General features: G+C 34.3%; 1 pseudogene; it reads right to left on the reverse strand.

Moving 5' to 3' along the window:
- Positions 1–10926: 10926 nt before the first annotated feature.
- Positions 10927–11027, reverse strand: LOC131171637 (small nucleolar RNA R71; annotated as a pseudogene).
- Between the last annotated feature and the right edge of the window lie 12638 nt (positions 11028–23665).

Here is a 23665-nt window from a genome sequence, read left to right on the forward strand (position 1 = left end):
ATTTAATTAGACATAGGATGAGCTTTTATGTCATACAACAATTGTAAATTAAAACCCCAAACCTTGAGCACACCATTGGTGACCACAAAGTGTGCACACCAATGGTGTTCATCACCAAGCCGCCACCTTTCTTTGCAACTAGCAATGGATCTATCATCTCATGATCATACCACACAATTAAATCATATAAACAACAATCTAAATGGCAAATATAGTGGCTATGATACCAATTGAAGGAGCGGAAGCATGAAAAACACAAGTTTAGATCACTGAAATCAAAAATTTTCATTTAGGGTCACATGCATCATGCAATATTCATTTTTATTTATTTGATTACAATGATAAACAGCATATTAAAACTATTTTTATATGTTTCTGAATCTATATTTGCCATTTAACAATTTAAAAATAATCATATTAATTTTAGAATCCTAGATTAGATCAAGAACAAGTGCACTAACCTCTTGATGCCTTTGATGTGTTTGGCACCTTTGGGATGTGCCATTAGGACACCAGATGTTGTCCCTCTAGCTTCTCCACACTAAGTTCACCTATGGTAGCCATTGAACAGCTTTTAAAGCTTTTTCTTTGAATTAGAAAATTAAGTTTTGCCTTTTAAGAGATTACAGTCGTAAATAGGACATTAGAAACAATTTCTAGAATTTTTAATTCAAGAGATTGATGTCTAATCTCTTTGAATTGATGAGAGATGAAGAAGAAGAGAAGAAATGGCAGCCAAGGGTGGTAGCACCAAAGAGAGAACAACAGCCGATTATTTTTTTCTTTCATCCTTACACTTATATAGCTAGGTCACTACTTAAAACCCTTACCACATGTCACCTTCTGATTGGCTCTAGGTTTAATTGACTCAGTCACATTGTGCCAAGTGTCAAACCTATATTTAATCTTGATTTTAATCATCTTACATGATTAAAAGACATATGGCAAGCTTATGTGTAGTGCCATGTGTCACCATCTCATGGTGCCACCAGTCACCGAGTCAAATGATCAAAATACCTCTGTGTCTTAATTTTGAGTTCTCAATCCAAAATAATTATTTCTCTTCTTCTAATCAATTTATATCAATATAAATTAATTAATTAATCTCTATTAATTAATTTCTCATTAATTAAATTCATATTTAAACACTTTAAATATAAATTTAACTTATATTATGCATCCAATAACCTAGATTTGATTTCAAGCCATGCTAGGAACTTTGCAATCTAATTGCAAACCAAACCTATTTAATTAATCAATTAAACTCTTTAACTAACTAATTAAATCATATTTAATTTGGTGATTACTTGTGTATATGTGTAACTTACTAGGCTCATCACTAATTAGCAATGAGACATGATATCAACTCTTAATATCATTAGAACTCTTTTTTACCATAAATGATTTCTCTAAATCATTTTTTTCACCTCATAGACCATGGTTAACACGTAGCATAGCAAGCCATGGCCACCCAATCAGTAATAAGGTTTACCTTAAATGAACCTATAATCATACGTTACCATGTATTAGAATCTCTCTGTTACAAAATCCCAATTTGACCTGGAGTCATGGTTTATGTCAAGCCCCATTTGCTATGAATATTATGTTCTCTTTTAATTTCAGTTCTTGATTAAAAAGATTTTCTCATCAAAAACTCTTTTCTGATTAAATCTATCTATCCTGGCCAGGAACTTGAAACATCAAGAACAATTAAATGAACATAGGATTTTATCCCTATTTACTTAGAGGAACAGATTTCATCTTGATCAACACCTACCTCCATATATAACTAGTAGGAGCCAACACATGCCCATATACCCATACACAATATAAGTATGAAAGCAGTATCAAACTCAAATCACCTATATACAAGATAACTGTGCTATCTCAGGTTTAAAGATTATATGCACTGATATGATTTATGGCAATACATTGACAAAAGTAAACTCCATATGCTTGTCATAAATGTCACTGGTTCGACCTACTTATCATGTATAAGTGCCTATCATGTTTGTTATATAGCATGAGACTCACAATTCCATCTTATTTACATCTTATTTAAATAACTTGGGAATAAACATGATTATAATCTTTTTGGATAAGTCATGTCTTTATTGTGAAGTATCCTCGATTGTGAACCTATTTGTGATACTTTGTGCTAGAAATACTATCACTCATATTCTTAACAATTTAAGAATAGAATTTCTAACAAAATATCAATGGACCTTTTCTATTACACATAAATATATTATTTAAACGAAAAAGTGAAAATGCCTTTTATTAATAAAACATGTAAAAGATACATACTAAATGATATGCTCTAGGGCAAACTACTAACAATACCATGGGACGCTGAACGACAACCACGTATGCAGTCAGAATGACTAAAAAGCCATGATAACACATAATTGAGCATAAAAGCCATGAGTACGGCCATAAAGCCATGAATACAGGCATAAAGCCACGAATACAGGCATAAAGCCACGAGTTCAGGCATAAAGCCATGAATATAGGCATAAAGCCTTTCATAGTACTACTAAAATAATACCCTATTGGCATGAGACTCACCATTCCATCTTATTTACATCTCATTTAAATAACTTGGGAACAAACATAATTATAATCTTTTTGGATAAGTCATGTCCTTATTGTGAAGTATCCTCGATTGTGAACCTATTTGTGATACTTTGTGCTAGAAATACTATCACTCATATTCTTAACAATTTAAGAATAGAATTTCTAACAAAATATCAATGGACCTTTTCTATTACACATAAATATATTATTTAAACGAAAAAGTGAAAATGCCTTTTATTAATAAAACATGTAAAAGATACATACTAAATGATATGCTCTAGGCATACTACTAACAATACCATGGGATGCTGAACGACAACCTCGTATGCAGTCAGAATGACTAAAAAGCCATGATAACACATAATTGAGCATAAAAGCCATGAGTACGGCCATAAAGCCATGAATGCAGGCATAAAGCCACGAGTTCAGGCATAAAGCCATGAATATAGGCATAAAGCCTTTCATAGTACTACTAAAATAATGCCCTATTGGCATGCCAATCTATCCAATCTGACATACGTGTCTAGGCGATACATGGGCACATAAGTACCATTAAATTTTAATATGTCTTCTTATTTCATTATTTCATTATAGGTTCCAATTATAATTTATAACGTTTTAATTTTGTTATAAGCAAAAGTATAAATTTCGAAATCACAATTCTGTATAGTTTATACTTTCATCACAATTCATATATTCCTTGCATCATTCATTTTGGATCTCAATTCACAATAATGGTGTTCATGTACCATTTTACCTTCATCATAACTCATATATTTATTCATTATATCCTTACATAATTCATTTTGGATCTCAATTCACAACAATGGTGTTCATGTACCATTGTACTCAAAATGCTTTTTCTTGTCCTTTCTCATTTATACATTCGAAAATCTACTAATGTAATTATAAATTTTATGTTTTAAGTTGAATTACTAATATTTATAAATTCTATTTGTTTGGGCATATAATCCCTAACTACCTATTCACATCAATTAGGTGATTTACTTTTAATGTTTCAAGTAATCCATGAACATTTCATGGATTTCAAATTTATGGCCTTAATTTCCCTCTATCAATTTTGACTAAGATGCATAGTCCTCATTTGTCATACAATTCTAAGCATTTAAGCTTAGAATTGGTTCTAGGTCTTCATCTTAATTTGCTAACCATTTTGATTACTATTCACCTTACTAGTCAACTAAAATGTTGACTTTTTCATACTTAATGGATATATTGATTCTAATTACACCAAGATTCCACATTTTGAGTTTTACATTTGTTAGTATTAATTGCCAATTGCAATTTAAAGTCCCCTAGATTTTCTATATTTTTAGTTTTGATTACCTAAGTTTACTGTTCCATTGGACAATTTTACAGTAGAAACTGGGCTAACTTTTCTTTTCTTCATAAAAGTTGTTCCTTATTGTGTCTTCTTTAATTCCGTTTTTGAATCACTCCATTTGGAGTTTTGTAGCTCAAGTTATGGCCATTTTACCATAACTGGCCGGATTGACCTGTACCCAAAATTTCTGGGCAATTCTGGTTCTGCCAGATTTGGTAGGTGAACTTTGGCTAGCAATGTCATTTGGTTAAGTCTAGAATTTGAGTTTGTTCTTTGCATAAAAGTTGTTCTAAATTGCCTAAGTTTTCCATTGATATAAATTTCAGATCAATTGGACCTTTCTACACTGAGTTATGACCAAAAGAATGAACACTGTTCATTTGGTCATTTTCCAATATTAGCAGGTTGGTTACCCAAATTTGGTCAATTTTCAAGGTATTCTATGTTTGTTTTTTGGGCAAGGTTTCTTCATCAAATTTGTGCCATTATGTGTCTAATTTCACGTTTAATTGGCCTTGCACCAATTGAGCCTACACAACTCAAGTTAAAGTTGTCCAACCCTGCTGAACTCACACCCAGCCCTGCAGGTCACTCAAGGCAGCAACTCTAACCTCCATTCCCATGGCACAATTCACTTCAATTCCTCATTATCCTCAGCCAAATGGTCACTAATTGACCATTAAAACTCCACTTAACATTAAAATACAATAACCCTCAATTCATCAAAAACCCTAACCCTAACAATCCATCACTTCATTTAACATTCTAACTCTAATATAGTTATCAAACATCATTCCCAAGCAACTTAATTTAATCAAATCAACAATTTTCAACCTTCCCCCATGGCTGCCAAAAATTACAATGTTCCTAACATGCATATTTTCTTCAAATTTTCTCCATTTTCTAACTTAACTCAAAGTTTAAATAAAAAATATAAGGAGAAAAGTAAGCGATTTAGCACTAACCTTGAATGGAGTCACTTCTAAGACTTCAAAACTTCACCTTCTTCCTTTCTTTTTGCTATCGAAAGCTTGCTTTAGTTGTGAGGATCAAGTTTTATGAAGGCATATAGGGGTTTTATGGTGTAGTTGGCTAGGTTTTGGAAGTTGGGTGATTGCATCAATGGAGGTCTCTCTCTTTTACTTTTGGTGCGGCTGTCATGGAAGAAGAGGCTACTGATTTCTTTTGTTTTTATCTCATTTTTATTTCCTTTTTATCTCTTTAGTTAATTTGTTAAATTGTGATTGGGTGGGGGCATTTTAATGACATCATGTGATGTCATAATTCCCAATTTCTTTTATTTTTCTTTTCTTTTCTTTTCTACTCATTTTCAATTAAATTTTTAGCAATATTTATTCATATTTCATGTCATAATAATTACTTAATTAGACAAGTCGGCCAAAAATCATCTCCGAAGACGAAATGACCAAAATGCCCTCCGTTTAGCTTATTGAGCCAAAATTGTCTATACTGATCAAAAAAATTTTCTAAGCCTTTTATTGGTATTCTAATGTCATAGAAACCTCAATGACTCTTCTCTGGGGTCCCAAAAATTATTTAATAAATTTTCCCCTGGGTTTAGGGTTTCTAGTTGCGAGGAGGTTACCCATCGCTAGGGCACCGGCTCATTTAACTTGATTGTATTTTATTTCTAAAATTTTTTCTAATTTTTTGTTATTACTATTTGAGTTATTTATGACTCCTCGCTCTAGTCTAAATATTTTTTTAAAGGTTCTAGCTGTCCGGATCGACACCGGTCACCTGAACAGTAGAATGTACGTAATTGCTACAATGAGGGTGTTGCAATTCTTCCCCTCTAACAAAAATTTCATCCTCGAAATTTACTCTGTGTAAATAGTCGAAGAGCTGCTACTTCCTTATTTCTTCACCTTACCAGAGAAAACAGATCTGCATTAGTGTCACCTCGACTCGTATGAATGCAATGCATGTTATGCACACTATCTGATTCTATCTATCGATGCCTAGGAACGCTTAAACTGTGCTCTGATACCAATAAATGTGACACCCCTCACCCATCTACAGTGTAGCCAAGCAAGGCATGTCACACTCGATGCCGGAGCATCCAATCTTATCTTACTTTGTTCCTTTAATAATTTTGTTTTCGTTATATTTTAATATCAGTTATTTTTTTACGGAGAAACTAACGGAGTTTCCCCTATTTTATTATCGTTTGGCGTATTTCAATATTCACTTGTTTGAAAATTTCAATAATATTTTAAATAAAAATCTTATCATTTCATGCATCATCTATATATTTCAATTCCGTATTCAAATCTATACAATTTCATTCACATCCATTTCCATACATTCCCATTCATGCTCAACTCATATATGAAATTTTTAATCTTCATTAATTTACATAATATACTATTTAATCACATATGAATTAACCCATTTATTAATTTACATCACATACCTATTAATTACATTTTTATAATTTGCATTACAATACTATAACTAAGCATTTTATACAACATACAAATTATGACCTATATGGGCCCTATCTATATGCATTGCTGAAGAGGTGACAACCTTGAATACTTCAAACACTTCTGCAGATCAGAACTCCAAAATCTCTATTTAATATTTGCTGGGCTTTACCTTCAGTACCTGCGTGAGGAAACAAATCCATCGCGCTAAGTATTGCTGCTTAGTGGTGAATAATATAATAAGAAAATAATATATACAAAATACAGATGGAAATAAAACCTAATTTACGTAATTAAGAATTATTTTCATTTCATATGGAATTCCTAATATTAATTATCTTTTGTCATATTATATTATTCTTTAGAATCACTTGTTTCCTAAATTTACTATAGTCATATACAAAATACAAAATATGTTAGTATATTATATTTCTATTCATGTTATTTCAGAAGATGTAGTTGTAATTATTTATTTAAATGATATTTATTTTGCTTAACACACCTTATCCCTAGTAAGGCATGACATGTTCCCATAGCATACCTAATGAATTACCGAACTTCACCTACCGATAACCCATTAGTTATGCTACAAAAGATTTTAAAACAAATAATAGCTTTTTATCTTATCAATTCTTGTGCCGAAAACTGTATGAGAATAGTTAAAATTCCATGTAAACATTCATTGGAAATAATGATAGACTAAATATTGCAAAAGTTACATTTCCATAAGTCTCAAAATAGAATACAACTCAAAATACTTTAGTAATGCAGTACTTTTTAATACAAACTGTTCAATGTCTGTACATCCATACATATAGGTACAAAATACATCCAAAGGAATTACAAGGGTATACCTAACGTAAATACCCACAATCAATACCAAAATGTTGCTTCTAAGTCTCTCACTCGGTAGCCTTCTCCTTTCCCTTAGCTGCGACAGCATAAAGAAGCTATCGCTGAGTATATTACTCAGTGGTGCACAACTAATAATTTTAAAACTTAAGGTAAAACACAATTTGTCAAAGCATAATAAATCACATTTTCCTTAAGCATGAAAACTTCAGAATAGTTATAAGTCCATAAGAGCCATTTATTGGAATAACATTTCAAATGAGAAATCACACTTCATAAATCACAATTCACAAAGCATTAGTGTTGCCAACATCAATACACAGTTTAGGCAATGACATAAAATTTCACGATCAATGCCGTGTTGTACATCACGATAAAGCAATCTCAACCTCACTAACCGTTATTAATGAGGGAAGGGCTAGCTAGCTAATGAGTACTCATGTAGTCTTACTCCACTAATAGTTATTAATGGGAGACATAATCAATATCAGTTATCAACCCTAAGTAGCCATTACTACTGGGGAGTTCCAAAAGGGACTGTCATGCTAACTGTGGTTTCAAAACAGTTTCCAAAAATTTCCCACTTAACAATTACATTTATAATCCAATACACACGTTTAAATTTATCATAATATCCATATAAAAGTGGCGACACCCAAATTTCTTAAATACAAGAGAAAAACTATATTTCAGTCAAAGTAAACTTGTTCAAAGCAAACTCATTCAAATAAACACATTCCAAACAATTTAGAAGTTTAAAAATGAAGAAAAGGTTAGTTGTGCACAAACCTTCAATAATTCTCCTTCCTTGTTACCTCCTTCCCCTTGTCCGTTCCAACTTATTTTTCTACTGAAAATGCACAAATATAATACCTCAATACTAATCTCAATTGCTGCTAAGAACTCATTACATTAATGTTTAATGTATCCCAAGTTAGCTTTGTAAATTTTAGAAAGTTTTGGTTTTGGACAGCTTGGTGCCCCAATTTTTGAACTCAATTTTTACCTAGTTTCGATCATAATTTGGTGAGGTGTTCTTCATGAAAATTGTTCATCTAGGTCTTAACTTTATTTTCCTTTTTGAATCGCCTAATTTAGAGCTATGTAGCTCAAGTTATGGCTAAAAAACCATTACTATTTACGTTACTGTTTACCCTGTAGTTTCAGTTTTGGCAGATTTAATGATCTAACTTCATTCAGCAATTTGATAAAGTTAAGCCCATAAGTTGGTCTAATGTTCTTCATACAAAATGTTTTATTATGTCTTAGGTTTCTATTGGTTCAAGAATCACCTAAATCAGAGTTTTCTAGGGAGAGTTATAGCCATGCAAAATTTACTATTCATATGATAAATCTGTAGATTTCTAGATTTTTGCAGATTTAGTGATTCAAATTTGCTTAGCAATTTGATTGGGTTAATCCTTAATTTGGTGTCAAGTTCTTCATATGAAATGTTCTACTATGTTTTAAGTTTCTATCGGTTCAAGAATCACCTAAATCAAAGTTTTCTAGAGAGAGTTATGGCCATGCAAAATTTACTGTTCATATGGTCAAATTCTGCAGGTTCCAGAATTTTGTCTCTAAGTTCAAGCCAAGTTTTAGGCAATTTCTGGGCAGTTTTTGGGTTGGGTCTCTTCATGAAAATTCTAGCCCTATGTCTTAAGTTTCATTCCCAATTTGTTTTACACTAATTAGAGTTGTGTAGCTCAATTTATGGGCTGTCAAACACACTGAACTTAGTGTGTAAATTCTGCCCTAGGTTCAATTTTTCATTTCTTCAATTATTCCCACTAACCAACCTCAATTCACATTTAATTCACTCAAAATGACTATAAGTTAGCATTGACTCATCAATGGCACTTCCTAGCACAAACCCCACAATTTTCAAATACCAAAGTTTGTAATTTTCCCTAATCCTACCATTTCATTGCCTCCATTCATCAATCCAAAGTCAATTCAAACTAAATAAATTTCAAATGATCATAATTTAATACTACACACTCCAATTTCACTCTCTAGCACCAAAGCTCTAATTTTCCCATGAACCCTAATCTCTCATAATTAAATTTATACACATTTCATGTAATTTATTTTCTCTAATCATGCATACTACTTCAACTAAGCTTGATTTCATTATCATTTTCATTAAAATACATCAAACCCTAATTTTTTCTCCAATTTGGCCAAAACCCTATTTTAGGTTCCATGCAAGTTTCCTTTTCAATTTCTCATGAAATTTCATCATAAGTTAACTTTATTCAAAGTTTATACAACTTATCTAACATGAAAAGAAACTTACCTTAAGTGATTTCTTTCCAACTTCAATTTTTCTTCCAATTTCTCTTGCTCTACTTGCTCCAATGCCTCAATCAAAGTTCTCTGTGATCTTTTATTTTAGTGGGTTATTGGATTTATGAAGGAAATTCAAGTGAATCAAGACTTGAAAGGGAAAACAATGGTGGAAGAAGATAGGAGAAGAAGAGAAAAGAAGAGAGAGGGAGAGTGAAGAGGGGTGGCGGCACATAAGGAATAAAAGGGAGGGGTTTGTCTTCTTTCATACCCATTTTATTTCTTTTAATTAATTAATTAAGTTTAATTGTCAAAAGGCCATTGGTACCTTAAATTTTTATTAGGTCAAAAATGGAATTTAAATTCTAGATTTTTGCCTCTTTTATTTTCTTTTCACTTTTACTCTAATTTTTCCCTCAATATTTCTTCATAATTCAATATTTTATTTTCATTTAATTAAATGGGCATTTTGGTCAAAAATTAGCTCTTAAAGTGAATTGACCAAAATGCCCCTTATCGTGTAACACTCCTATTTGCATAGTCTAGTATATTTTACTGTTCCGATGATCGGTATCGATCTGGACAATTACGAGGATTAGAACCACATCTAAGACACCTAGTTAAGCCCTGAACTTAAATAATTAGTAATTGCCAAGTAGTTAAGTATAAAGAAGAAAAACAGAACACAAGAAGTTAAACAAGCCGGGAGTCACAGCGATGGGTGACTTTCTCGAGAATGATTGCGAGGTCAGTCTAAATTCAAATTTCAAACCGTAAAATGTGACGCTGCAGTCCTTAGGACTATTGCAAACACAATGGAAAAGAGAAAATCACGAAAAAGAATTGTTAAGTAGATTAAATATTTTAAATTTACGCATTCCTATCTTGCTATTTTTCAGGTGCAGAATTCAGTCTATGACTATAACAACTAAACCTGAAGAAGAATTGCTAGAATTGGATTTAAAATATACAAGACTCTAAGAACTATAAGGAGAGAAAGGAGAAACCAAGAGCTAGAACCTAAACCTGAATTCCTTGAAGTTATAGTTATGGCTAACAACAACAACAACAGACCAAGATCTCTGAGAGACTACGGAGCCCCTAATATCTAAGGATTCCAATCCTGCATTACCAGGCCCACAATTGAGGCCAATAACTTTAAACTCAAACTAGCATAGCTCCAAATGATCCAGCAAACACAATTTGGAGGCTTACCTATGTAAAATCCACATTATCACCTATAGTGTTTTTTTGTTCTGATCAAGCTATTCGACTCTGAGTATTCTCATTCTCACTAAGAAATAAGGCGAGGAAGTGGTTACTCTCTCAACCAGTTAGTACATTCACCACATAGGAAGGTCTTTCATAAGCCTCCTAGCCAGGTACTTCCCACCTGTAAAAACTGCAAAGTTGATGCTAGAACTAAATGCCTTCAGACAAAAGGAAGGAGAGTCACTCTATGATGCATGGGAGAGATACAAAGACCTACAAAGGGAATGTCCACACCATGGCATAAAAGATTGGCTCATTGTTCAAAATTTCTTTAATGATTTGTTACCATCCACAAGGAGTTCAGTTGATTCAATAGCAGGAGGAGACCTAATGGAGAAAACAGTGGTTAAAGCTTTAGAACTACTGGAAAGGGTTGCATATCATAATTTTGAGTGGTCAAATGAGTGGGGAGATATAAGGAGAATAGCAAGGGTCCTAGAATTGGATGCCCTCGGCATGATTAACACACAGTTTGACCAACTCACAAAAAGACTTGACAGAATATAGGCTATTGTAATAGGGGTAAGCAATCAATCCTATGACAGCTGTCGAGGAGGTCATGTAACTTCAAAATGAAGTCTTTACAGCGAGCCTTCCATAAATCAGCTAAAATATGTGAACAATGGAGGGAACTTTAACCATAAACAGGCCAATAACTGCTATTCTAATACTTATAACCCTGGGTGGAGGAACCACCCAAATTTCTCATGGTGAAACTCATAGAATTTGCGAAATCAGCCCATAAACAAATAGTAAGAGTATAGGCCACCGCCACCAGGTTTTCAAAAACAGAGGACAAAATTTAATGTAGCAACCACCACCACCTCCTTAATCTCAACAGCCAAAATCAAAGTTGACTATAGAATCTATGATGGAGACCTTTTCAGTAGCACAATAATAGCAGAATGTGATGATCAAATAACTAGCTATCCATAATAAAATGTTTAAAAATTAGATTGCACAACAAGCTAGTCCTTCAAGCAAACAGATTAAGAAATTACTTAGTCAACCAAAGATGAACCCCAAAGAGCATGGTAAAGCAGTTACATTGAGGATTGGGAGAACATTACAGGAACAAAAACCAGAAGAAAAGCAAAAATAGAAGGTAGAAACTTCTGGAAATTTTGAAACCCAAGAAAAGCAGGGAGAGAAGCAAGCTAAAGAAGTCAAGGAAGAGGAGGAAAGGAAGAAAATGAAATTGCCAAAACCCTATCAGCCCCCTCTACCTTTTCCTCAAAGATTCCAGAAAGCCAAATTGGACAAGCAGTTTGGAAAATTTTTAGAAGTTTTGCAGAAACTCTACATCAACATTCCTTTTACAAAAGCATTATCCCAAATGCCATCCTATACAAAATTTCTAAAAAGGAAGTTCTTTTCAAGAAAAGAAGGCTACAAGACTATGAGACAGTTGCTCTAACAGAGGAATGTAATGCCATCTTGCAAAATAAGCTGCCTCCAAAATTAAAAGATCCTACAAGCTTCTCTATACCGTGCCTAATTGGTAATAAAAACATAGACAAAGCCCTCTATGATCTCGGAGCCAGTGTGAGTCTAATGCCCTTATCTATATGCCAAAAGCTAAATGTTAGAGAACTAAGGCCAACTACTATCTCATTACAATTGGCGGACAGGTCTGTCAAATATCTAATTGGCATCTTAGAAAATATCCTTATCAAGGTGGGCAAATTTTTTGTACTTCTGTAGATTTTATTGCCTTGGAAATGGAAGAAGATGTCCAAATCCCCATAATATTTGGAAGACCTTTCTTAGTAGCCACTGGAGTAATTATAGATGTCAAAAATGGGTGCTTAACTGTTAAAGTGGGAGATGAAGAAGTGGAGTTCAATCTGTTTCGAGCAATAAAGCACAAGTCTGAATTTAATGAATTTTTAAGGGTAGACTTCATAGACAAGTTAGCTGAGGAATAATTGTAAAAGAGATATCTCGAAGACCTTCTTGAAGCTTGCATAGTGCATGGCCACATAATGGAGAACGAAAATAAGGAAATTGCAACATACGCATACTTTTTTGAAGCTAACTCACCTCTACCTTTGGCCCAAGCACTTCTAGTAGAAAAGTTACAAGAAGAGCAACCCAAAAACAAGCCATAAGCAGAGACAAAATAGGTAAAATTGAAACCTCTTCCCTCTACACTGAGGTATGCATTCTTGGATTGTAATTCTAAACATCCTGTTATTTTAAATGCTAGCCTAAATACTGTAAAAAAGGAAAAGCTCTTCAGAGACTTAGGACCATAGCAAGTCTATAGGGTACACTATAGAAGATCTTAAGGGAACTAACCCTTTGATTTGTGCACAGAATACCTATGGAAGAAAATAGTAGACCTACCATTGAACACTAAAGGAGACTGTACCCTAACATGAATGAGGTAGTAAAGTAGGAAATTTTGAAACTATTAGATACAGGTATTATATACTCAATATCTGATAGTAAATGGGTCAGTCCAGTGCATGTAGTACCTAAGAAGGGTGGGACAACTATGGTAAAAAATGATAATAATGAGCTGATACCTACTAGGGTAGTTACTGGTTGGCAAACGTGCATTGACTATAGAAAATTAAATAGAGCCACTAGGAAAGATCATTTTCCTCTTCCATTCATAGACACAAATGTTAGAAAGGCTGGCCAAACATTCTTACTTTTGTTATCTAGATGGATATTCTAGATTTTTCCAAATTCTCATTCACTCTAAGGACTAAGAAAAGACCACATTCACTTGCCCTTATAGAGCTTTTGTATATAGGGGAATGCCTTTTGATCTTTGTAATGCCCTGTGACTTTCAAAGATGCATGATGGCTATTTTTTCTAATTACATTGAAAAATAATGGAAGTATTTATGGATGACTTTTCTGTTTATAGAACCAACTTTAATAAAAGTTTAACTAATTTGTCTAAAGTGTTACAAAGATGTGAGGAATCAAATTTGGTTCTAAATTGGGAAAAATGCCACTTCATGGTAAGAGAGGGCATAGTCCTTGGGCATCTGATTTTAGTAAGAGAAATCGAAGTAGACAAAGGAAAAAATTGAGATCATTGAAAAAATGCCACCACCTTCATTATTCAAGGAAGTGCGAAGCTTTTTGGGACATGCGAGCTTCTACAGAAGATTCATCAAAGATTTCTCCAAAATAGCTAAGCTATTAACTAATTTGCTAAGTCAAGATGTTTCTTTTGACTTTGATGAAAGTTGCCTTACTGCATTTTGCAAAATAGAAGAAGCACTAATTTCAGCACCAATTATGCAACCACCAGATTCGGAACTACCATTTGAAATAATGTGTAATGCAAGTGATTACGTAGTAGGGCAGTGCTTGGGCAAAGAAAATACAAGAAAGTTCATGCCATCTACTATGCCAGCAAAACACTTGTTGATGCACAGGTTAACTATGCAACCACAGAAAAAGAATTTTTAGCAGTTGTGTTTGCAGTTGACAAATTTAGGTCTTACTTGGTTGGCTCCAAAGTTGTTATCTACATAGACCATGCTGCCATTAGGTACCTATTGAACAAGAAAGAAGTGAAACCAAGGATGATCTGGTGGATTTTACTTCTATAAGAATTTGACCTTGAGATCAAAGATAGAAGGGGAATCGAAAATGTTGTAGCTGACCACCTATCCAAGCTCAAACAGAAAGGATATGGGGATAGTTTTGATAACCTACCAATTGATGACTCCTTTCCTGATGAGAACTTATTTACAATTTCCCAAACTCCATGGCATGTTGATATTGTTATTTATCTTGTGTGTAGGGTTTTGCCACCCAAGATGTCCTACTAGCAAAGAAAGAAATTTCTGCGCGATGCAAGGGACTATACTGTTAGTTATGTGTGCCCTAGAGCATGCACTAATCTTGTAACTTGTAAATGACATTGTAAATATCTTAATGGCAATAAACATTTCATTTAAATGTTGTATATATTTAATAACATATTTATTTGAAATTATCCATTAGCAATATGTTATATATTCTATTTTTATGAGATAAGAATATGAGTGACAGAATATATGGGACATTTACTATAAATTAGAGTTCGCAGTTAAAGGATATTTTGTTGGGCACATTATATCCAAAGAGTTGTCACCACTTTTTATCTCCATTGATCAGTATGAGATACTAATGTATATGGAATGGTGAGTCACATGCCATCTGATGTGAGATATCGGGATAAATACAATGGACACTTATGAGATCAGTAGGTCAAACTTGTGACGTACAGATAACATGAACATAGTATTTACTCGAGTCAATAAAATGTTATCTATGTCATACTAGTGCATATAATCCTCAGACCTAAGATGACACGGTTGTCTCTTATATAGGTAGTTTGAGTTTGATACCACTTACATATATGTACTGTGTATGGATATTTTGGTGTGTGTTAGCTCAAATTAGTTATATGTTGGGACAGGTGTTCAGTCAAGAGGGGATCCATAACCTTGAGTAAATAGGGTTAAAAGTCCTATGTGGATTTGAGCTATTCTTGACAAGATTAAGTTCCTGACCAGGACGAATGACTTTAAAGTGTTTCCTAATGGTAAAGTCTTATATGTCTAGAATCAGATTTCAAATGAGTGCATAAGATTCCATGATAAGGGGTTTGACTCCACCATGACCCTTAATGTGATTGGGACATAATATGGAAGGATTTTACTGCATGATCATGTATGATTAAAGGTTCATTTTAAGATATTTCTTGTTGCTAATTGGGGAGCCATGGCATGCTATGTTAGGTGTCAACCATGGTCTATGAGATGCCTAAAATGATTTAGGGAAATCATTTGCGGTTTGGAAGAGTTCTAATGATATTAAGAGTTAATATTATTTCTCATTGATAATTAGTAATGAGCCTAGTAAGTCACAAACCTACACAAGTTTCACCACCAAGTAAATTATGATTTAATTAATTAATTAAAGAGTTTAATTAATTAATTAATTAATTAGATTTGGTTTGCAATAAGATTGCAAAGTCCCTAGTATGACTTGAAATCAAATCTTAGATAATGGATGTATGATGTAAATTAAATTTAATTAATGGAGATTAATTGAAAAATTATTTATATGTGATATAAATTAATTTGAGAGAGAAATTACTATTTTGGGTTGAGAACTCAAAATTCAATACGAGGACAAAATGGTAATTTTACATGGTGACATGTGGCACCTATAAATGTGTGCCATTCGTCTTCCATGTGATGGAAAATGATATTTGATGATTCAATCTTGCATTGACACTTGTCTTAATGAGATTAAGACACACTAAAAGCAAGATTGAATAGGATCATGACATGTGGCACACTATTAACTATTTTGTCTCTTGTATATAAATGTTAGATAAGAAGAAAACTTTCTCTTCTTCTTCTTCACAAAGTTGGATGGCAACAAGGGTCCTCTCTCTCTCTTAATTTCTTCCATTGATGCTTGAAAGAAAGCTTGTTTCTTTCTTGAATCAAAAATCTAGAAAATGTTTCTAGCCACCTACATTCATTAGAAAATCGCCAAAAGCAAATACCCTAATAGTTAGTGGTTGGAAAACACCTAAGAGAGGATTTGGGTTGCCAAAGGTGATCTTGGTGGTAATTTGAGGTGGACAAGCTAGAGGAGCTACAAGTGGAGCTCTGGAGACTACCAAAGGAAGCAAGAAGTGTGATTCTGCACCTTTAAGGTTAGTCCTCTTCAAACCCTTTTTAATCTAGGGTTGAATTAGTTTAATTGTCAAACTACAATTTTTAATGGCAAATGAAAGAATCATGCATGTTAAAAGTGTGTTTTAACATGCCTTGGGTGCTTAAGGTTTTGTTAGGATCATAAAACATATTGTATGTTTGCATGAAACCCTAGAAATTTTTGAAATCAAACCTTCAAACCGCTTCTGTTCACCTTCATATAACTGGAAGGAACCTCTAATATTCAAGAGATATTATGATGGGCTAATAAGAAGATGCATACTAGAGGAGGAGATAGAAAGCATACTGCAACATTACCACTCATCAGCCTATGGAGGACACTTTAGTACAACTAGAATAACCATTAAGATCTTACAAGCAGGGTTCTATTGGCTAAATCTATTCAAAGATGTGCGACACTTTGTACTGATGTGATCAATGCCAAAGGACCAGAAATATTTCAAGACAAAATGATATGCCACTGCACGGTATACTTGAAGTGGAGCTATTTGATGTGTGGGGAATAGACTTTATGGGTCCATTCCCATCTTCGTTTGGCAATAAGTATATTTTGGTTGGTATCGAATACGTATCAAAATAGGTAAAAGCAATAGCCACAGCAACAAATGATGCTAGAGTGGTCATCAAATTCCTCAAAAAGAACATCTTCACAAGATGTGGCACACCAAGGGCAATCATTAGTGACGAAGGAAGTCATTTCCGTAATAAGCAATTTGAAACATTGTTAAAAAAATATGGAATGACTCACAAAGTGGCAACACCTTACCATCCTCAAACCAGTGGTCAGGTGGAAGTTTCAAATATGAAATTGAAGAAAATCCTCGAAAAAGTAGTAAATCACTCAAGGAAGGATTGGTCCCTAAAATTAGAAGATTCATTATAGGCCTACCGCACCACATTCAAGACTCCCATTGGAACAACTCCTTTTCGTTTGGTTTATGGGAAATCATAACACCTTCCCATTGAGCTTGAACACAAGGCTTATTTGGCAATTCAAACCCTGATTTTGATTTGAAAGTTGTTGGAGAAAAAAGGCTTCTATAGCTCAATGAAATGAAAGAAATTAGGCAAGATGCCTATGAGAATGCCAATATCTTCAAGGACAGGACCAAATGTTGGCATGATAGGTACATAACCAGAAGAGAAATCAAGGGAGGAGACCTTGTCTTACTATTTAACATAAGGGTAAACCTATTTCCAGGAAAGCTGAGGTCAAGATGGTCTATATCCTTCAAGGTTACTCAAATCTTTCCACATGGAGTAGTAGAAGTATGGAGCGAAACCTCCAGTACCTTCAAGGTGAATGGGCAGAGATTAAAGCCATACTTTTCAGGAGAAACTATCGAGAAAGGATTCACACAATCCTACAGCATACCTCCAACATAGCAATAAACTGAAGAATAGTCGAGCTAATGACTATAAACAAGCGCTCCTTAGGAGGTAACCTAAGGCTTTTACATTCTATTTGCACTTAATTTCCTTATTTTCCATTTTTTCTATTTTTTAATCCCCCCATTTTTCATACTGAGCATAAGCTAAGATGAAAGCATAAGGGGAGACGGAATCGCCAAGTCTAATCCATGCAAGAGAGGAAACCACAAAACCAGGGAAGTATTTTTGTTGCTAACTTTTATTTACATTTAATTATCTTACTTAAAAATAAGTTAGCATCAATTTCTAGAGGGTTAAAATGAGAAAACACCTTTGAAAGTAAAAAAATTTTTGTCTAGAAAATTACACGGGGTAGGCCGTGTAATGTTACATGCCTTGTGTAACATACTGGACTCAGAAAATTCATAGAAATAGGCACTCTATAAAGTTACATAGGGTACCCCATGTGCAGGCACATGACCAATGTAACCAGAAAAACTCAAAAACTTGATGGGGTCAACATAGGGTAGAAACTTATGCAGACCTATTTTACTCATCAAATGGTCTCGTGTAAGATGCACAATATAGGAGAAATTTGGCAGAAAGTTACATGGGGTATCCGTGTAGTAGTACACAACCTGTGTACTTACACGAAAATAGAAAAAATAAAATCAAAAAGTTACACGGGTCAGGCCGTGTAGTGTTAGACGGGCTCGTGTAAATCATCATAGAATGTGCATCAAAGAGGCAAGAAAACACTTTCAAATGCCATCTTCGCCCTTTAAATGCTCTCCCAACCGTTACCAAACCTTTCAAACCCTATAAATCCCCTTCCTTCCCAAGAGTTTCTCATAATTTTCCTCTTGACCCTAGAATTCTTATTTCCCTCTCTAATGGCACCCATAAAAAGAGCAGCAGGCAAAGTTGGTTCTTCCTCTCAATGAGGAAGAGACTCACCATCCCCTACCTTCTCAACCTTCACCTCAGCACCCGAAAACCCACTGTGCCTCACACTAAAAACCTCCACCATAACCACACCCTCAAGCACAACAACCACCATAACCTGAATTCTCCATTACCTAGCCATTCAAGAACATAAAACACTGAGATATCTGTGCTAGGCTTGCCAACAGGAAAATCTCCTCCACCAAATATATGGACACTGTATTGCTGGAAACATTAGGGTTGAAAGCGGAGGTAGATACGCTTTTGGATAACATTAGGTGGAGCCGATTCACCCAGTTGCACTACCTAGCCTATCAGGACACTGGTCTAGAATTCCTAGGCAGTTTTGTAACATCCTCCCTATACGTATTCTGTACGTTATGTTGCTCCGGTGACCTAATGTCAATCCGGGCAAGTCAGGATGTCTGGAACTACACTTCGGTGATAGTGAACAGACATATAATGATGAAATAAATAAAAAGAAAATACAAGAAAAATTAAAGAAAAATAATAAATAAAAAGAAAATACAAGAAAAATTAAAGAAAAATAAAAGAGAGAAAATGAAACTAAGTTAAACGAGCCGGCACTGTAACGATGGGTGACTACACCGGGAAGTTATGGTGAAGGCAATTGTCGACCCCAGGACTGCGAGGAATTCTCGGAAGTAAATTTTGAGACATAATTAAAGGTTTATTGAAATGTAATTGACATTAGAAATATCAAAGAAAAATTAATAAATTAGTATAAAGAAAAATAAAAAATCGAGAAACAGATAAAAATCGGTATTATCAAAAAATTGGGAATACAACCCAAAGCGAGACATGTTGGTCATTTGAGACCTAGAGTTGCCTTTTGACCTCAATGTCCACTAAAAATAAATGGTATTACACTTTGAAAATTTCATGAAAAATTAAATTGTGATACATTATATAAATAGTGAAAGAATTGAGGTAAATGTGCAAATAATGAAACTTTGAATAATTAAACAATAAAACTAACCTAAGTGCTCCACTAACTCCTAATTTGGGACACATATGGGACTTTGGGATAGCAGATCCCACTCATTTCATCTTCATCTTCTACAATCTTCTTCTTGCCAAAATGGAGAGCTCAACCAAATCCTCCATGGCTGCACCATGCATGAAGCTTTCTCTCTCCATCATCAAGCCATAATTTCTGCAATTGTTCTTCATTAAAGTTGATCTACACATCTTGGTAAACCTATTGGCAGCAAAAATTTGAGAAAATTCCAAGGTTTTATCAAGGTCAAGTTGAGGTAAGTGTTCAAATCTCCTCCCTTGCTTTAGTAAACTTAATGTTTAGGTTGAGGTGAGTTAAATGGTCAAGAGAATGGAGGAATTTATTGAGTTATGGTATTGTTCAATTTTGGCAGCCATGAGAATCTATGTTTCTTGAGTTTTTCTTACGTCTAATGGATGGAAAATAATGTTGATTTAGTTATTTTAAAGTTGTAGCAATTTAGTTCCATGTATATGGACATTGAGTACTTGAAATTAAAGGTTTGGAAAGCAATTTGTATACCTTAGTAAACTGTCACTTTTGGCAGCCTTTAAATTCATGAATTAGTGTTTGGTTTCATGAATTTTCTTGATGAATTATGGTGAAGATGAATTGAGGGCAGTGTATGTGAAGTAATGGTTCGGAGGTATATGTTATAATCAAGTGTTTTCATGTATATATTATGTTGAATTTAACTTTGCAAATTAGGTTTGTATAATGTATATGGAACACTTGCATATTCTAACCAAATGGACATGATTGAGATATGATGAATAGTGTAGAAGTGGTATGAATGTATATTTGTAGTTTTTGGAGGAGGAGAAGTGTCATTTGGAAATGTTCTTTGTATGCAGATTTTGTATTATGGAGGCAGTAGGTAAATTGAACCATAAGTGACAATTGGTGACCCCAATTGGTATGAAGCCAATGGGAGGTGAAACTAGACACAAAATAGGCCAACTTTCATGTAGAAATATTGCAAAAATTCTGCCTAGAAACTGACCTTAAAAATGACCTAATCCGAAATTGGTAAGTGCAAGCCCAGATTTTTTACCATGTGAATAGTAGTCACTAAGATGACCATAACTCACTCAAAACAGGTCCAAATGACCTGAAATTTTTACCATGGAAAGCTTATACATAGAGATACAATTCTTATGAAGACACTAAAGCCCAAAAATGGCCAGAACTAAGTCAAATTGCTTGCCCAAGTTAGGGTACCAAAACTGTCAGAACTAAATTTGACCTAAAATTGACCAAATTTTGCACCAAAAAATGCAATATGTCCAGCTTTAGTAAATTGACCATATCTTGGTCTATACAACTCAGAATGACCTGAAATTTGTGCCAAAACTTCAATAAGAATAAAGCTACAATTTTGCTTCTTTGACCAAAAGCTAAAAACCCAGAGAAACAGGACATTAAGCTAGACCAATCTAGCACACTAAAACTGAAAATTTGACATTTACATACAATGAAGCTTGAAGTAATTTGGCAATGAATGCCAACTTGTGTAAAGGATAAATTGCACTATATTGGCAGCATATTGAATTACAAATTGTTACACGTTGATGCTAGAATCAACTTATCCATATTATCTAAAAAGGTCAATATTTACATTGACTTGTGAATTACATGATAACTAGTAAACTCAAAAAAAAAAAAAAGAATTAAACAATTAATTTGTAATGTGCACTAGTTTGCCTAGTTGACTAGTTTGGATAGGTTAGCATGCCAATAGGATTCTAACAGCTGTTCTGTAAATAGCTTTATGCCATACTGTGTTTTTACGGCTTATTATGCAGCAATGTGATTTTAATAGCCTACGGCTATACGAATTGTGTTATTATACTTGGATTATCGCCTGATTGACTATATGGCTTTTTAGCCATACTGTTTGCACTCCGGAAGACATTTTGTGACTGATGGTGTGATGGCCCGAGGTGCTAGGTATCCAGTGCCAGTATATCTATTTATCCAGTCTGGTCAATGTATAGGCTACATGGGCTATTAATTTAAGCATTATTAAATTCAAATAGTTAAATTCAGTTTATTGACATACAACACCACCAAAGTTAGCAAAAATGAAAGGTTAGCAAATAAAAGTAGAATCAACAACTGCAAAGAATATCGATGTCATAAATTCATAAACAATTCATTTATTTTATTTTAGTGTATATTTCTTTATATTTGGCACCACTAAGCAGAATTTCTTAGCGCGTTGCTTTTGCTACTCGTAGGTATTGGAGACACAGCTGGGGAGCCCAGCAGACCTATGATCAGGTGAGACATCAGATCTGCACAAGAGTCTAGAGTCATCTGCACTACACTGCATACATGGTAGGACTTAGGATCTTGTGTAATGACTATCAGTTGTATTTTGACATTTTGTTATGTAATTTGTATATTATAAAACTTTAAGGTTTGTGATAAATTGTACATATTAAATTCCTATGGAGAGTGTTTGGATGAATGTAAATTATGATGGATTGTATTTTTGAACTATGAAGTTTTGAGACTGAAAAATTAATTGGAAGATTGAGATTATCATATTGAACTGCTTTTAACAGGTTTAGAAGGATAGTTTGTCCAAAATACAGACGGCACCTTGCCGGATTTTTATTACTATTTTTGAAATACTGATTTTATTAAAATCTGAATATAGAACCAGTATGTTATGAATATCACATAAAGATTGCTTAAATCAAATTGAGTTCAGAAAATGAGATAATCACATACTAGGTGCTCCGGCACACCGTGTAGCACACCTTGCTCAGCTACACTATAGACAGGTAAGGGGTGTTACAAGTTTTCAGGCCACCTTTTGGACCACTGATAGAGTTGATAGGGGGAGGATCAAGTTTTACCTCTCGGGTGTCGATTGTGTCCTAACCATGGATGAATTCAATGCCATTTTTGGCTTAAATAGCAAAGGACACTAAGAGATCTCACAGAACAGGTTGGTGTACAATAGTGTGGAGTTTTAGTGATCCATTGCGCCAAACGCTAATGTCTATAACTCTAGCAGATCAAAATCCATTGGTTTGACAAGCCCTATCCTACGGTACATGCATTAATTCACTATTCACACCCTCATGGGTCGAGGTGACAATCTGGGCATTATAAATGCTATTGAGCTCTTTTTCCTATGGTGTATGGTAATCAAAAAGTGATGAAGCATGGGTTACTTCCTCTGCAACCATTTTTGGAGGATATCTCACTAGGCCACTAGAAACATTATAGTAGGTGGTCTTATCACTACCATTGCTATTCACTTCAGGTTTGTGCCTACACATGTCTGCCTGTGCTCAATCACTAGTGCCTCCAGAATTGACTAGACCATTTACATTTCTATGGGTATATGCAAGCAGGTTAGAGATTAGTGCCTTCTCATCGATGCTGAAGGGAATGTCAGTCCCCGAGCAGCACCAACAGGAAGAGCACAGGGAGAATCCTCTAGAGCACAATAGCAATAGAAGGAACCATAACTAATTTTACAGGGCTCGCCAGCCACATTCCCTCCCTACACTCCACCTCCTGCAGACCCTATGATTGCAAACCTACAAAGGATATAGGCCACATTTAATTCTCGGATGAGGGCCTTAGAGACCACTATTGAGGATAGGCTTCATACAGTGGAAGACAATCTCCAAGAAGCCCATGACAAACCAGATATAATCTTAGAGTGCCATGATACAGATGCTCCTTCCTCACTTTCTGAAAGTTTCTATTTATAGGACCATAGATTAGGACTTTTTTATGTAATGTATAGGCATAGGCCTTAGTCCTACTCACCACATTACTCTCTAGGTCCATAATTGTTCATTTTCTACTC

The sequence above is a fragment of the Hevea brasiliensis genome, chromosome 12, assembly GCF_030052815.1.
Source record: "Hevea brasiliensis isolate MT/VB/25A 57/8 chromosome 12, ASM3005281v1, whole genome shotgun sequence".
In the NCBI taxonomy this organism is placed as follows: domain Eukaryota; kingdom Viridiplantae; phylum Streptophyta; class Magnoliopsida; order Malpighiales; family Euphorbiaceae; genus Hevea; species Hevea brasiliensis.